A 17,039-nucleotide genomic window follows, 5' to 3' on the forward strand; every position below is an offset into this window, starting at 1 on the left:
ACCATGTTGGCCAGGCTGGTCTTGAACTCCTGACCTCAAATGATCCACCCACTTTGGCCTCCCAAAGTGCTGGGATTACAGGCGTGAGCCACCGCGCCTGGCCCACAGTAAAATCTGATGTAGTTGACTGCATGGCATAGCTGACCCTGGTTATGGGGAGAAAACACTGTCATTCAGGAGCCCAGCCTGAGAAGACACTCCCCTTTTCCATACTCTGAGCAATGACATCCTATGGCCAGACAGGAGGAAAAGGCCGAGAACCACACAGGAAGCTACTGTGAGTGGGACAGGCCCGGGAGTGGCCACCTCCCTCTCCCCACATTCCATAGGCCAGACCTCAGTGGACATGGGGCAGGAGGCTGGAAGTGAGAAAAAGAAACTCAGGGTTCCTCAGAGAAGTTTCTGCCATGAAAACACATTTCCTCAATGTGTCCCCACAAGATCTCTAGAAGGAGAGCATGTTCCTACATGTGCCCGGCTGTGGTCTCAGTGTGTGGAGAGAGTAGAGACTGAATCTAAAAGCCAAGGTAGAGCTTCTCTATGTGTCATTCTACCTGATTAACACACACACACACACACACACACACACACACACACACACAGATGCATATGTATGTATGTATGTATGTATCTAGACCCTGTAGGATTTCTTTAATTTCTGTGACCTGGTTTCTGGCATGCTCACCTCATCAGTTTCTTCTGTGCTCTGGGCTGAGGCCTGGGCTGACTCCATGGAGTGTGGTATGGCTGGGAAAGGGGGCTGGGAGGAGCCATTTCTCTTGGTAGCACTCCTGCTGTCCCCTGCTCAGGCTTAGGATACCAGCGCTATCATTGCCCCTCCTTCTTCTCCTCACCCTTGAAATCTGGGTGATTTCATCTCCTCAATACTCCTGCCTCAGCCATCTCCTCCATTTCCACTGCCACTATTCCAGACCACACCACCATTACCAACTCCAATCCACCTTCCTCCCAGGCTTTGGAGTTAAGTCTCAGCCCTGCTGCTTGTTATTTTCATTGTGAGCCTAGCAATAGAGAAAGGCCTTTAGAATGTCCTAACAAGGAGAGGAAGAAAGTCTGAGTGCTGCAGGGAGGTGGGTTGGGGCAGGCGGGGAGGAGACACTTCCCAGAGGAGGTCAAGGGAGCCAGGCCTTGAAAAGTGCTTGGAATCTCAGCAGGTGTGGTGGTGGGGAGGCAGTTGGGGAAGGCAGGAGATGTGATGCCACATTGTGGTTCGGGGGGGTCAACTGGTATATTGCTGAAGGGCAGGATTTCCACTGGCTCATCTCTGCCTTCCCAGATGAGTTCCTGTCTGTCCTGCACCATGCTGAGTGTCACAGGGCCACCGAGCATCAGGGGCACCATGCCAGTGCTCTGCCCTGTGGTATCCCCACCTCCCCACCATCTCCCTGGGTCATGCCCATGGTGCATACTTCAAGAGTTTCTACTAAATAGCTGCAGGCAGCCCACAAAAGGACTCCTGGGCCTGGTTCAACTCTGTCAGAGGCCTTCTCCTCTCTGGGCCTTGGTTTTCCCAACTATCAAGTGAGTTGACTTCTAAGGCATAAGGGAGCCCTATGCCAGGAGGGTGAAGCCCACACTACAGAATCAAGATATCTGGGTACAAATCTCCAGCTTTCTGAGTGACTTTGGGCAAGTAAATTAATATCTCTAAGCCTCAATTTTCTTGTTTGCAAAAGACACTAATACTCTAAAACCCAATCAGAACACCTTAAGTAGGAGCCAAAGAATTCAATTGCACCAAACTTGGAGTCTCCTTATGGTGAGGATAAAGAAGAGATGCAGAGCATGGAGCCAGTTCTGTTGTATCTGAATTCAATCATTATGAGTTTTTTAGTTTGATTCTTGTGGATAAAATGTGTTATATGTCAAATCCTTGACACAGTGTCTTAGTCTGTTTTCTGCTGCTATAACAAAATACCACAGACTAGGTATTTTGTAAAGAAAAGAAATTTATGACTTTTGGTTCTGGAGACTGGGAAGTCCAAGAGAATGGCACTGCCATCTGGCAAGGGTCTTCCTCTTGTGTCATCCCATGGCAAATAGACAGAAGAGCAAGAGAACATGTGTGTAGAAGAGAGAGAAAGAGAGAGAGAAAGGGAGAGAGAGCATGCTTTTATAACAAAGCCACTCCTGAGATAACTAAATCATTCCCATAATAAGGGCATTAACTCATGTATGATGATGGAGCCCCCATGACCTAATCAGTTCTTAAAGGCCCCACCTCTAAATACTATTGCAATGGTAATTAAGTTTCAACATGAGTTTTGGCAGGGACATTCAAACCATAGCATGCAGTAAGTATGCAATGAAAGTGACTAATTAGTGGTAGTAAGACAAGCTGGGAAGCCCTAGCTGAGCTGAAGTGTGGGCACACTGAGAAACAATTCAAAGTTCCATTTGGAATCAGGTCAGGCTCAGACCCTGGCAGGGCCAAGCTGGCACTCTCAGTCCCGGAAGCCTGCAGGCCTGACACTCCAGCTGTTTCCAGTTGCTCTGTCCATTATTAGATCCTAGAGGTCCTAAGGAAAACCCTGACTTGGGCATTATCTCTGGGCAGGCAAAGAAGAAAGGTTTTTCAAATTCTCAAGGTGCTAGGGAGAAGTGAATGGAGATATCAGTTAGAGACCACTCTGCTCCTTTTTGTTAAAAACGCTCAGAACTATATTCATGGTTAATAACCCAAGCAGTTATTCCCCTTTTGGTTTCTGTCACAAGAGAAAACCTAAGCTTCTCTTTGTCCAGGGGGGAAACAGTGTCAGGACGAAGCCGGCTCCTGCCTCTCCAGGCCTAGTGAAGCACATCCCTCATCCTGCCAGCCTGGGGCCCTCTCCCCTCCACAGGAGGAGCAGGGCTGCCAGCCTCCTACTCCCTGCACTTCTCATTGTGACCAGCTGTGGATGCCAGCATACCAAGGGACACCTTAAGTTAGAAGCCTGCGTCCCAGGAGCATCCCAGAGAAAAACTAGGAGGGGACCCTAAAGGCCCCCTTTGTTATAGACAAACTGAAGCCCATGCTTCCCTGGCTGATTCTTCTCTCCCCCTTTGCTGGTTTCTTCTCACCTCCTCACCTCCTCTCTGAATGTGGATGTGCCCCAGAGTTAGTGCTTGGACACACCCACACGGCCCATCTCAGCGATCTCACCCAGGACTGTGGCTTTATGTAACATGTATAGGTACATGCAGATGACTTTCAAATGTGTATGTCCAGCACAGACCCTCTCCAGAACTCCAGACTCATTCATCCAACTGCCCACTCATGGCCTCCACGGGGAGGTCTAAGAGGTATCTCCCACCTCACAGGTCCAAAACAGAGTTCCTGGTCTTTCCTCCTCCCACAATCTTCTCTACTTGAATTCATGGCATTTCCATCATTGCTCAGGCCAAAAGCCTTAGAGTCACACCTGGCCTCTGTTACTCTCATCCCCACACCCAATCTATCAGCAAAACCTTCAGGCTGCATACAGATTCTGACCACTTCTCCCCATCTCCCCCACCACCCCTGCCTAGTCTGCAATACTCTCCTTACAGGTCTCTCGGCCTCCACATTTGTGCTTCTGCAGTCGGCTGTGAACTAACTCAGCAGCCAGACCACCCTGGGAAGGCAAAAGTCAGCAGAGGTCCCTCCTTAGCTCAAAGCCCTCCAATGGTGTCCCCTTCCATTTGGAGTAAGAGCCAATGTCATCACAACAGCCCATGTTCCCTCTCGCTTTCAGCATCTAGCACTGTCTCCCTGCTCACTCTGCTCCAGCCACAGTGGCCTCAAATCCACTAGGCAACGCTCCTCCCTTGGGGCCCTTGGCATTGGTGTCTTCTCTGCTTGGGACCCTTCCTCCCGGTGTCTGTGTGGTTATCTCCCTGCACTACTGGGCATTTCACGTCTTTAGTCAAATACCACGTTTTGGCCAGGTGCAGTGGCTCATGCCTGTAATCCCAGCACTTTGGGAGGCTAAGGTGGACAAATCACTTGAGATCAGAAGTTCGAGACCAACCTGGCCAACACAGCAAAAACCCCGTCTCTACTAAAAATACAAAATTTAGCCAGGTGTGGTGGCGTGTGCCTGTAGTCCCAGCTACTTGGGAGGCTGAGGCAGGGAAATCACTCGGACCCGGGAGGCACAGGTTTCAGTGAGCTGAGATCACACCACTGCACTCCAGCCTGGGAGACAGAGCAACACTCCGTCTCAAAAAAAAAAAAAAAAAAAAAACCACACCTTTTGGTGGGGTCTTCTCTAACCTCCTTAATTAAAACTACACCCTTCTTCTATACCCTCCTTTTGATTTTTCTCCATGACATTTATCACAATCAAACATACTAAATGCTTACTATATTTTGTTTATTATTTGTCTCTTCTGACTTGAATGTAAGTTATAAGTTATCTGAGAGTAGAGATTATTGTCTCACACATAGCAAGTGCTCAGTAAATATTTGTCAAGTGAATGAATGAACAGAAATCAATGGCTCTGGTGTATCTGTATTGACTTTTCCCGTGAGTACAATTGCACTTAGCACATCAAGCTGGGTGCCAATGAATAGAAGGACAAAAGAAACACCTTACACCATCATGTTCAGTTGTTCCTTCGGTTGAGGGATGCTGAGGCCCAGCAAGAGGGAGGATATCCCAAAGCATCACAGCACGTTGCCTTTAGAGCTGGGACTGAGACCTAATCCCCAAGTTCCCCAGACAGGGCCTGTCCTCTGGTCCCCCTCCCGCCCATGACCACAGAAAGGTCACTGCTTTCTGGCAACAATTTTCAGTCTCCTGAGCTATAAATTTAGAATAAGGAACCTACAGAAAATAAGTAAATTAGGTATGAGGAGGCGGTATTTTTAGCTTTGCTGGTTTCCAAGTGCATGCATCTATACAAAGCTCGGTAAGTATGGCTATATATAGGCATACTTATCAGAAAGCCAGTTGAGTGAGTGGTGGGTCAGCTTTTGTGGGGGTGGCTGAGTGAGCCTGTTGCAACACAGACGGTTTTGAGCCAGAGTGGCTAATTCCAAGGAACTGGCTCTGCTTGAGTCATCTGGAAGCTCCACACCTCGCTTCGGGAGTTCAGAAAGAGTGGGAGGAGTTAGATCCTCTTTTTCCTTCTCAATCAGCCAGAAGCACCAATGAAACCCCAAGGTCCACCCAGCTAGTAACTGAAAAAAGCTTTTATGGTCAAAATCTCCCTAGTGCTCAATTGTTGTCTCCTTGGGGGCAGATGGGGATTCTGAAGCGGGGGCCTGAGCAGAAACCTGGAGCTTCTGTATCCCTGATGGACCCGACAAGCCTCTCTGGGCTTTGGTTCTTTTGGCTACCAGGACATTTCTCAGATTTCAGACCAAGCCTGGGTGAGCATGGAGCACTATCTTCAGCCAGGCACTCTGTCCGCATATGTAAACTCGTTTTGTACAACTCGACTACAGAGATACTTTTATTACTTTTATTATTGTCCCCATTTTACAGTTGGAGAAAGCAAAGCAAGGAGTAGATAAGTAACATGCCCACATCTCACAGCACAAGCGCAGACCCAAGCAGTCTAGCTCCACAGCGGCTGCCTGGAACTATCAGCTTACGCTAATAGTTCCCCCTGACTGCAGGGCACGCAACCTGAGTCAAAGTCCAAACTATATGCAGCCTTCATTCCTTCAGCAAGTATTTACTGAGCATCTACTATATGTAGGGCATTTCTGAAGCTCTGAAATTCATGGCTGGATCCAGGGTTGGATGCTGCAAACCTTTGGCTGGACACTGAGCCAAGTAATGCATGTGGAACAATCCCATTGGCTGCTTGTGGAAACTGAGTGAGGGCAGGGCTAGTTCCTCTCATTTGGGGCAGCCTGAGAGAGGTATCCTGACCCATGCAGTAGAAATAGAGGCTAGATCCCCCTGTGCAGAGCAAAAGCACCAAGCACTGAGGTTGGAGGAGACTTCTGTCCTCATGTAGCTTATGTTGGATATAGTGTGGGGACACAGGAAATGAACACAAACTAGTAAACAATATACTTCAAAATGGTTATAAAGGCTGTAAATTAAATGTAACATGGAAATGAGACTGTTATGGGTTGAACTATGTTTCCACAAAAAAACTAGGGGTTCTGCATGAATCCCTAGTACACTTATTTGGAGATAGGTGTTGTTGTTGTTGTTGTTGTTGAGACAAAGTCTCGCTCTGTCGCCCAGGCTGGAGTGCAGTGGCATGAAAAGATAGGGTTTTTACAGAGGTAATCAAATTAAAATGAAGTCAGTAGGGTGGGCCCTAATCCAATATGACTGGTGTCCTTATAAAACAGAAATTTGGAGACAGACATGTACACAAGAAGAATGCATGTGAAGATAAAGGTGGAGACTGAAGCGATGTTTCTACAAGCCAAGGAACACCAGAGATCACCAGCAAACCATCAGGAGCCAGGAGAGAGGGCTGGGGCAGATTCTCCCCCACAGCTCCCAGAGGGAACCAACCCTGACCTTGGACTTGTAGTCTCCAGAATTGTGACACAGTTCAGTTCTGTTGCTTTTAAGTAACTCAGTTAGTGGCACTTTGTTACAGCAGCCACTGCAAACTAATATAGGGACAAAGAGTGTCAGGGGAAGAGCAGGATTTTGGCTACCAGATCGGGTAAGGTCTATCTGAGGAGGTGACACTGGGGCTGAGACCTGAATATTGGGAAGGAGATGGTTGTGGGAAAAGCCGGGGAAAATCCACATCCTAGAGATGGAAACAAACCTGCCATATCTGCAGCAAAGCTGAAAGGTGTGTGTCTGGAGCCAGGTGAGGGAGGGTGGACAGGTTCAAGCTGAGGGCAGAAGGAAGGCAGGGCCCCAGAGCAGGTAGGGACTTTCATAGTACATGCTGGGAAACCAATGCGGGGAGTGGTTTTAGGCAAAGAGTGATGTGAGACCCTACTTTCCCCTTGAAAAGATCCCTCTGGCTGCCCCAAGTGGACTTGAAGGTGAGGCAGGGGAAAGTCGGCTAGGAAGGTGAGGCTCAGGTTCAGCTGCAAAGTGATGGAGGCTCAGATGAGGGGTCTGGCGGAGGAGCAGGGAAGTGATCTGGTTGGTGATAAACTCTGGAGGCAGAACTCCAACAGGACTTGCTGGTGGACCCACCGTGGGATGAGACAAAAAGAGAGTCAACTGTGACCCTTACGATTTTGGTCTGAGCAACGGAGTGGACAGCGCTGCTTTTTACTGTGGGATAATGAAGGGGTAGAGTGGAGAGTTGTTCTGAAGAGGGACAGCCGGCCTCCATCCAAACATGACTTCTAAAATGAGGCCAAACTGAAGATTGAAGAAACAGAGTCCCTGTCCTGGAACTCAAAGCCTGAGGGACACAGATGTGTAAACAATAGCAATGCAACGTGTGAAGTAGCTGGTGACACAGCTGTGGGAGTGATTCTGGGGAAGTTGGACAGAAGAGGTTTTTGTTTTGTTTTGTCAAAAACCATTTCTAAGTTACATAAGTGCTGCAAAAATAGTACGAAGAATTCCCGATACCCTTCACCCACTTTCCCCAAATGTTAACATCTTACATGTTTACTGTGCATCATCAAAACCAGGAAATTGACATAACTACAAGCCTGATTCAAATTTTGTCAATTGCCCCACTAATGTACTTATCTGACCAGGAGCCGATCCAGGATCACATAGAGCATTTAGTTGCCAAGCTTCCTTGTTTCCTCTAGTCTGGGATAGTTCCTCAGCTTACACTTACACTTTCATGACCTTCAAACATTTGAAGAATACTAGACACTTATTTTGTAGGATGTCCTTCAATTTGGGTTTAGCTGGTATTTCCTCAGGTTGTGAATTATTTATTTATTATTTATGTTTTTCTTTACTTATTTATTTACTTATTTATTTTGAGACAGGGTCTCACTCTGTCACCCCGGCTGCAGTGCAGTGGCACGATCTTGGCTCACTGCAACGTCCGCCTCCCAGGTTCAGGTGATCCTCCCACTTCAGCCTCCTGAGCAGCTGGGACTACAGGCACACTCCACAGCATGCTACAGCTAATTTTTAAATTATTTATAGAGACAAGGTCTCCCTATGTTGCCCAGGCTGATCTCAAACTTCTGGACTCAAACGATCCTCCTGCCTCAGACTCCCAAAGTGCTGATATTACAGGCATGAGCCACCACGCTCAGTCAGATTTTTTAAGAGCACCACATAAGTTTATGTTGTGCCTTTCTTGGTACATTATATCAGATGGTACATGAGGTTGATATGTTCTATTATTTATTATGTTAACTCTGATCACCTGGTTAAGGTGGAGTCTGCCACATTTTTCCTACTATAAAGTGACTACTTTTCTCTTTGCAATTACTAACCATCTTATGGGAAGGCGCTTTGAGATAATGTAAGCATCTTGTTTCTCTAAATTTTCGCTCATGAGTGTTTGTTTCCACTGATGATTCTTGCTTAACACAACTATAATGGTGTTTGCCAAGTGTTTTCTATTTCCATCATGCCTTCTAATTCCTACTAATTATAATCCTGCTTTAAGGAAGAACTGTCCCTTCTTGCCTGTTTATTTGCTTATTCGAATATTTACCTCTATTGGTATAGACTCATTACTTCTTGTTTTATCCTTAAATGCTGTAAGTTATAATCTATTGTGATCATTATTTATTTTGTAGCTCCAACTATCTCATTTTTGGCCATCAGCAGCCCCTTCAAGTTAGCTCGTGGGTTCAAGAGGAAAGTTTTGAGCAGGGTCATGAACAAGGCATGGGGGCTTGTTAGAGAAGAGGGAGAGGAAAGGCTTCCAGGCCTGATGAGCCTTGAGGACATAGCTAGCACCCTCTGAGGATGTTGGCTGTCCTCTAAGCTAGCTGGTCCTCACTATGAGGGCCAGGAGGATGCAGCCACACACCTTGCTCAGATGGACAGACCTCCACAGAACACCATGTCAGTGTGGGCTTCGCCGCCAGCAGGACTTCCTCAAGGATCTTCTGGAGCTGCAGCCATGAATTCCCAGCACTCAGGGTGTTAGTGCATCCACCTGGGTTTGCTCATGAGAAGCCCTCCACCGTGTCCATGAACCCCTCCCGCCACCTCCTGCCTGCCATTGCTTTGCCAGACTGGATATCATCCAGGGCTGTGGTGTCCCCACTGCTCTGCCTGTGTCTGAAGGGTGTTTCCTGGACTTCTCTGCCTGAAGAACTTGTAGCAGGGGAGGATCTCAGAGCTATGGAGTGGCAGAACCATGTGTCCTACAGATTATTTAGCACACCGGCTATTGTTTTGACTTGTATGTTGTCATTTTCTCAATCCAGGGCCTCTGTGAAGTCTTGAGTGGATGCCCAATAGGCTAAACAGAAGGGAGTGGGTGGAGGGGGTAGAGGAATGGCAGTTGCAGGACCATCATTCTGGTCAAGGCCCCAGTTGGCAGGGATAGAGCTGGGCCCTGAAGGGAAAATGGCCAATCTAAGGTCACAGGGACAGTTGGTGGCTAAGCAGAACTAAAAGCCAGTGTCCATGTCCTTCTCACCATTCCACATTCCCAATCCACTCTGCTTCTTGTTTATCAGCTACTGATGAGGCCACAGTCCGGGTGTACGTGTCCATTTCTCTTGTTTCCCCTGCAGGCAGAGAGATGGAGGCCAATCTTCTGGCCCCTTTCTGGGCCAGGGCCTCTAGGCACATGGGCAGCACTGACCACTTGCCCACAGGGAAGGGGAATGTCCTGGGTCACGTAGCAAGCACAAGGCTGAGGGCAAGTCTGGGATCACCTTGCAGCCTCTCCACTGTAGGCCCATGACCTCACCCAGACCAGCACTCAGTTAGCCACCCCTTCTTCCATCTCTTCTTCCTCTTCCTTCAGTCCCAGAAGGGAAATGGGGCCCTTTTTCTTTTTTTCTTTTTAAATTTCAAATTAAGGGCTGGATGCTGTGGCTCACAGCTATAATCCCAGGAATTTGGGAGACTGAGGCAGAAGGATCGCTTGAGGCCAGGAGTTTGAGAGCAGCCTGGGCAACATAGCAAGAACCCATCTCTATTTTTTTAATTAAAAAAATTAAAAATAAATAAATAGATTTCAAAGTAAGCTTACAGTAGGTTAAACATTCACATGATTCAAAATTCAAAACATACAAAAGTTATGCTGTAAGAAGTCTCCTTTTTGACCCTATCCTGTGGACACTCACTTTCCAGCTGTGGTTAGTTTCTCCTGCAGCTTTCCAGAGATGTCTGCATAAGGCCTTACAAATGGTTTCTGTAAAGAGCCAGGTAGAAAATACGTTCAGCTTTGAGAGCCATAGGCCTCCTCTCACAACTTTTCAATACTGCATGGTAGTACAAAAGCAGCCGCAGATGATACCTAAACTAATGAATGTGGCTGTGTTCCTGTGAAATTTTTTTATGGACACTGAGATTTGAATTTCATGTAATTTTCATATATCACAAAATATTATTCTTGGCCAGGTGCAGTGGCTCACGCCTGTAATGCTAGCACTTTGGGAGGCCAAGGCAGGTGGATCACCTGAGGTCAGGAATTCCAGACCAGCCTGGCCAACATGGTGAAACCCCATCTGTACTAAAAATACAAAAATTAGCTGGGCGTGGTGGCACGCACCTGTATTCGCAGCTACTTGGGGAGACTGAGACATGAGAATCCCTTGAACCCGGGAGGCAGAGGTGGCAGTGAGCCGATAGCCACTGCACTGTCCAGTCTGGGTGACAGAGTGACACTCCGTCTCAAAAATATATGTATAAATAAATAAATATTATTCTTAATTTTCCCTTAAACATTTAAAAATGTAAAAACCATGCTTAGCTCAAGAACTGTACAAAAATATAATATTTCAATGTATGGATGAACCATAATGTATTTAAACAATGTCCCATTGATGGACATTTAGGCTGGTTCTAGTTTTTTGCTATTGCATCTAATACTGCAGTGAATAAACTCACCCACACATAATGTTATGTGCAGGTAATGTATCTATAGGATAAACTGTGGGACATTTAATCAAATCTGAACAGCCTTCCAGCCTCCTCCATCTCCTTTCTCATCTTGCTCCCTTGGTACCTGCCAGTTAACATCAAATGTACTGAGAGCCTCACAAGTTCTAGCCACCTTGCCAGGTGCTGAACACCAGCCAATAGCCCAGCAGGACTGGTTTCTTCTTTCCTCATGTCACATAATCCCTGGAGTCTGGTGGACCAGAGCTTGCGTTGCAGCTCCTCGCCACACCTCAGTTTCCCAGGCTCCTTCTACCCTTTTGCTCTGCCATACTTAGGATGTGATGTGACTTCCATCTTCAAGGTTGCCATATGGTAGTGACATGGCCACTGTGGCTCCAGACATCATATTCTCATCCCATAGAATAAAAGAGAAAAGAGGGTAAGAGGCAGCAGAGCACACATCCGTGGAGTCAGCCTCCTTTAAAGGGCTTTCTCGGAAGTCATCCCCAGATGCTTCCATTTTCATCTCATTGGCCTTACCTGTGACCCATGAGCCCCTGAATGCCAGGAAGCCTGGGAAGTTTGTTAGCTGGACACATTGCTCCCCAAAGCAACATTGGGATTCTGTTAGTGAAGAAGTGGAGGAAGTAGATACAGGGTGGTTAGTTAGCTGTCTCTACCACAGTTGGGATAATCTGGAAGACTTCGTGGAAGACATGGGCATCAGTAGAATTCAGACAAGAATTTAGCACATGCCAAGAACTTTATTGCGTGCTGGATAGGTGGGGGAGGGGAGGCTCCTTCTGTTAAACTCACATGTGAGGGAACAGTTTCAGTTCCCATTTCGGATATAAGGAAAACAAAACCTAGAGCTCTCCACTCACTCAGGGTCACACGGCAAGTAAATGGCAGAGTCCAGCTTCCAATTCGAAAACCCAGCAGACTTCCTTTTCTCTGCTGGGCTCACCTCCCCATTCCAATGAGTGTATGTAGAGGGGAAGGATAAGGATTCCAAGACAGGGAAGCTCACCTTGTATTTCCAGGACCACGGACGGGCTTTAGGCCTCAGAAGGGAAAGGAAGAGCAGAGTCTCCGATTGCTCAAAGCAGGAATTTGTGAACACAGAGAGATCTTATTTACTCATGGGATAATTCCCAAAAGGATTTAGTCTTTTTTACGTTTAAAAAATGAAAGTCAAAAATGAAGTGGAAAATGGAAGGAGACATTTTGGTCGTGGGGCGGGGGGAGTTGAGAGCCTTCTGTTGGAGACCCCGGAGGCAGGGCAAGGCAGGGGGTGGGAGGCATACCCCAGGCTGGGAGGCCGGGACTGGTGAACAGGGGGCGTCTCTGCTCAGGACCAGCACCCTCTGCCCTCGGGCAGCAGCCAGCAGTGGCTGACACCAGCCAGGAGCCGGGCAGAGGCCAGACAGGTAAGGAGTGTGGCCAGGCTCTTCTGAATCCTGGGGACATCCTCACCTTGGGTGAGGTGCCACACTCCTGCTCTCGGGGTCATCTTCATGCCTCAGCAAGTGGAAAATCGCCTAACCCCACAGGCATGTCACAAAGCCTAGGGCCTTGAGTTTCACCCCAGACTTGGCAGCTCAGGGGGTTAGAGAATGTAAGGGGGACAGCGAGAGGGGTGGGGATCCCTGGGCAGTAGCTGTGGCCAAGCACTCCCCACCACCACCCCCATGAACAACAGGACCCCGGGACTGCAAGCAGAGCGAGTTGGGGTCAGATGCGAAGAGATGGGTGATGTACAAAGTAAGTTAACCTCTCTGACTGTCACCTTCTGAATCTAAAAACCTAAATAACTAATCCTACCCTGTGAGGTGACATACACAGACACCCAGAATCCTAGCAAGTGCTTAGAACAGGTGACACACTAATTTGACTAATGTAGCTATTATCTTTGTTGTTAACATTTTGCTCTCTGGTAGATGATGCCCCATTAACTAAAATCCAGAATATGGAAAGAGGAACAGGTCAGTGGGGGTGCCAGGGGAGCCTGGAGATATCGGCTATTTCAAAGAGAAGCTGGAGCCCATCCTTGACCTCAATCAGTTAATGCATACAATGGTTGAAAATGGAAAACAGAACAAACCATATTCCAGTGCTGTACGGATTCATTAGTAAACAGGGATTTGTTAAGCCCTCCTGATGTGCTCAGCATGACTCTAAGCTCTCTGTCAAATACAAGAGAAGTAGAGAAGTAGAAAAAAAAACCCAGCTAATGCATCCACTTGGAAATTGTGGCAGAGGAATTTTCTGGACAGTATCCACACACACTTTTAAGAGAATTTTGTAAATGTTACATATTTTGGATGAAAATACTTTTAAAATATGCTACACGCATCCCTGGCATCTTAGAGGTTATTGAACATATTTGTTACAAACATCATCTATTCTACTGTCTTGTAATGTGATGATGGCCTTGGGGGTTGTGGCTGTTTGCTGCCCAACTAGGTAGTCCCCAGGTGTTACTTTGTCTTTGCATCTACTTTTATACTTGTTTCCAGGCATTCCCTCACCACTAGGCTTTCATGTGTGAGTTTTCCTTGCTGCTTTTGAGCTGCCCTTCTAGTACTTTCACTTTATTGCTTCTAATTTGCTCCGAGGTTAGAGATCAGATATAAATGATTCATCTATTGATAGCATATCTTGGCCCTAAAAGGAATTAAGGGGACTATAATGATTTCCTAAGTACTTGCTATGTGCCAGGCATTTGACCAGCTGTTTTGCAGCCATTATTTCATTTTTCACAACAGCCCTGTGAGGTGGGCATTTTTATCTCCATTTCAGAGATGTGTAGACCGAGGCTCAGAGAGTTTGAGCAACTTGCCCAAAGTCGCACAGCTGCTAGTGAGTGGCTGGGCTAGAATTCAGTTGCATTGGGAACATCTGTGCTTTTCCCCCTGTGTGGCATTTCTGCTCCGGTGTTATGGTAGATTGCATGCTGTTCTTTATTGCTTGTTATTGCATTGGGCTGTGGCAGTTTTATTTTCCTGAGTAGAACATAAGCCCCTTGAGGACAGTGACCTGGTTGTCCACTTATGAACTGCCCACATCATTGGGCCCAGTGCCAGGATTCCAGGTGGTCAACGGCTATTTTGCAAGAGTGGGAGTCTGGAAGAATGAGGGCAAGAGAATGGTGTAGGCTATAGCCTGCTCCCATCGCAATGCCTCTTTACCTTTCTGCTTCCTAAAATTCGCAACTTGCTACCAGGCATTTTCTGAGCAGAATGCTTTGTCTGCAAAAATCCATACCCTTCCCTTGGCTTAAACCAGTAATCATTAAAGCCTCCATGTGGGCCACTCTGGTCTGGGATGAAGGAGTGGCTGGCTCAGGCTGCCTGCCTCTCCCTGGGGGCAGACGTGGAGGCCAAGCCCACACAAGGAGACAGCAGCTCAGTAGGGAAGACTGGTGTTGAGTTCAGGATTTTTGCTAAAGAAATTCTAGAGCTGGTGCCTCTGATAAAACCCTTTCATAGAGAGCTTCTTTCCTGGAAGGAGAGTGGCTGAAATTGCAGTGGAGCTGACTTTCTAGCCAAAGCAAAAAGCAGGCCAGCATCCCAGCAGAGCCAGATTCTGCTAAGTAATGCTTGCTCTCAATCTTTGCTCTGTGGCTACAGCTTTGTGTTCCATCACATGACTTACAGAGTTTATTGTGACATAGTTTCTGTTGTGTCTTGGTTGTCCATCAGAAACACTGAGCTCAGTGGGGAAAGCCCCCATGTGACCAGAGATGTCTGTGAGCCAAGCATTTCTCCGGATGACATCACACCCTTGCTGATTGCCCAGGTGTTTCACGGCCTCTGAGAGATGACACGGAACTTGCATCATTTCTGATGCTTGGCTCTTTAATTTGTTTGTTTTTGGTAAATAGTAAACCTGGACTAGGGTGGGGAAGTTTCCAAGATAACCAGATTGTAAACATATTCTACAGAGAATTTGGCAGGACTTGGACCTGGAGCCATCTCATTTCTTGTGGGCTGACACCCTGAGGCAGAGGAAATGATGGTGTCCAGCCCCTCTTGTGTCAGTCCTAGAACATACTTGAGATTCTGAACCTCTTTGGATCAGCCACAAAGGCCCACAGCCAGGTCCTGCTACCTCATATGCTTTTGTGTATCTCTTTTCCCCTTTCCTCTCCTCAGGCTGGCTGGTATCGGAAAACCCTGGATTCCCCTCCTTCCCTCTGCTTCTGTCCATTTATTTTCCTGGAATCAAAGCACAGCCTTGCACCCACATACTCACTTTGGGTCCATGAGCAAATCATTTCACAGGCCTGTGGAGGGCCAGGACAGGGGTGCTCTGCAGAGCTCCCACCTCCTCCATGACCTTACAGGAGAGGAGACAAAGGCTGGCAGGGCAACTTCCCCAAGTACCCAGAATGAACTACTTAACCCTGGGCAGGGCTCTGGAATGCTATGCTTCAGCCTACACATTGAACATGAACTTGGGATGGACCATTGATGGTTTCTGAGCAGGAGTGCTGGGACCAGAGCTGTGTGTTAGAAAGTGGATTCTGCCTGGGCACGGTGGCTCACATCTGTAATCCCAGCACTTTGGGAGGCCGAGGTGGGCAGATCACCTGAGGTTGGGAGTTCGAGACCAGCCAGACTAACATAGAGAAACCCCATCTCTACTAAAAATACAAAATTAGCCGGGTGTGGTGGCACATGCCTGTAATCCCAGCTAGTCGGGAGGCTGAGGCAGGAGAATCGCTTGAACCCAGGAGGTGGAGGTTGCAGTGAGCCAAGATTGCGCCACTGCACTCCAGCCTGGGCAAAAAGAGCGAAACTCCATCTCAAAAAAAAAAAAATAGTGGATTCTGACTCTGCAGGGAGGAGGACGCGAGGGGACAGAGCCAGGAGACAGAGACTAATTAGAGGCTGCCTATGGAAAACATTACTAGGCCACAGTTGACAGGCCTTTGTCGCCAATGGGCTGGGAGCAAGGAGGAGGAGAGAGGCAACACAGTTTCCCCAGGGCATGACCCCAGGGGGTCCTGTGCAAGATGTGACCTCAGCCAAGGGCACTGGCTGTGGGGAAAGGAAGGGAGGCCCCTGTGAGAGGTTTGCTGTCTGAGACTCCTTAGACATTGGCAACAGGCTGGATATAGAGAATGGCTTTAACCTGGAATGCTGTCAGTGCTTTAGGGAAGAAGAGACATTTGGTGTAGGGGGTGAGTGTGCTTAATCTTAGGGGCGGGTGGGACATATTGACATCTAGATGATCAGTTGGTCATTCCACAATGTATCGTGTATCAAAACATCACACTGGCCAGCACAGTGGTGTGCACCTGGCATCCTAGCTACTTGGGAGCCTGAGGCAGGAGGATCACTTGAGCCCAGGAGTTTCAGGCTGTAGTGGGCCACAAAGGTACCACTGCGCTCCAGCCTGGGTGACAGAGCAAGACCCCAACTCAAAAAAAAAAAAAAACACACATTGTACTCCATAAATAGATGCAATTATTATTTGTCAATTAAAAATTAAATTAAAATTTAAAAAAAAGATGTCCAAGTCAAGTGCACTACATAGAAAGTGCCCAACAGCACTGGAAGAGTAAAAGCAAGGACCATAGAACCGAAAAGCATCAGGCAGAGAAGGCTGAGACGGCCAAGCCTGTAAGAGAATGCAGTGCCCTGGCCCCCAGCAGTCACCCCAGGACCCAGATTGTGCATGTGAGCATGGTGCCACACTTGGTTAGGGCTTGCTGGGGAATGGAGAATTCTGGTCCATTCCACCAAACCCCATCCCCTCCCAGAACCTACCTCCCAACTCCTTCCCTACTGATTCGTGTAATTCCCCATCTGTGCTAGGACTGGGACCTAATAGGACTGTTTCCATATGTGCCCTGCCCCCTAGCAGACCAGGTGCTTTCTGAGTCTGGAGCCCTGTCCCCCTTCTTTCCTTCTTCTAATTCCCCACAGTGTCCAGGACAGAGCCCACATGTGCTGGGGACAGACACACCATAGGATACTCAGAATGTCCAGACAGGGTGCCTGAGGCCCCATTTCCTCCTACCAGGAATTTGTGCCAGGTCCTGCCAGCATAGACAGTGACTTCCCTGACTTCCTAGTTTGGACAAGGTCGGTCAGTTCTGGTGGCTGCATGGTTCCC

The sequence above is a fragment of the Pan troglodytes genome, chromosome 1 (genome assembly GCF_028858775.2).
Source record: "Pan troglodytes isolate AG18354 chromosome 1, NHGRI_mPanTro3-v2.0_pri, whole genome shotgun sequence".
NCBI classification, from domain to species: Eukaryota; Metazoa; Chordata; class Mammalia; order Primates; family Hominidae; genus Pan; species Pan troglodytes.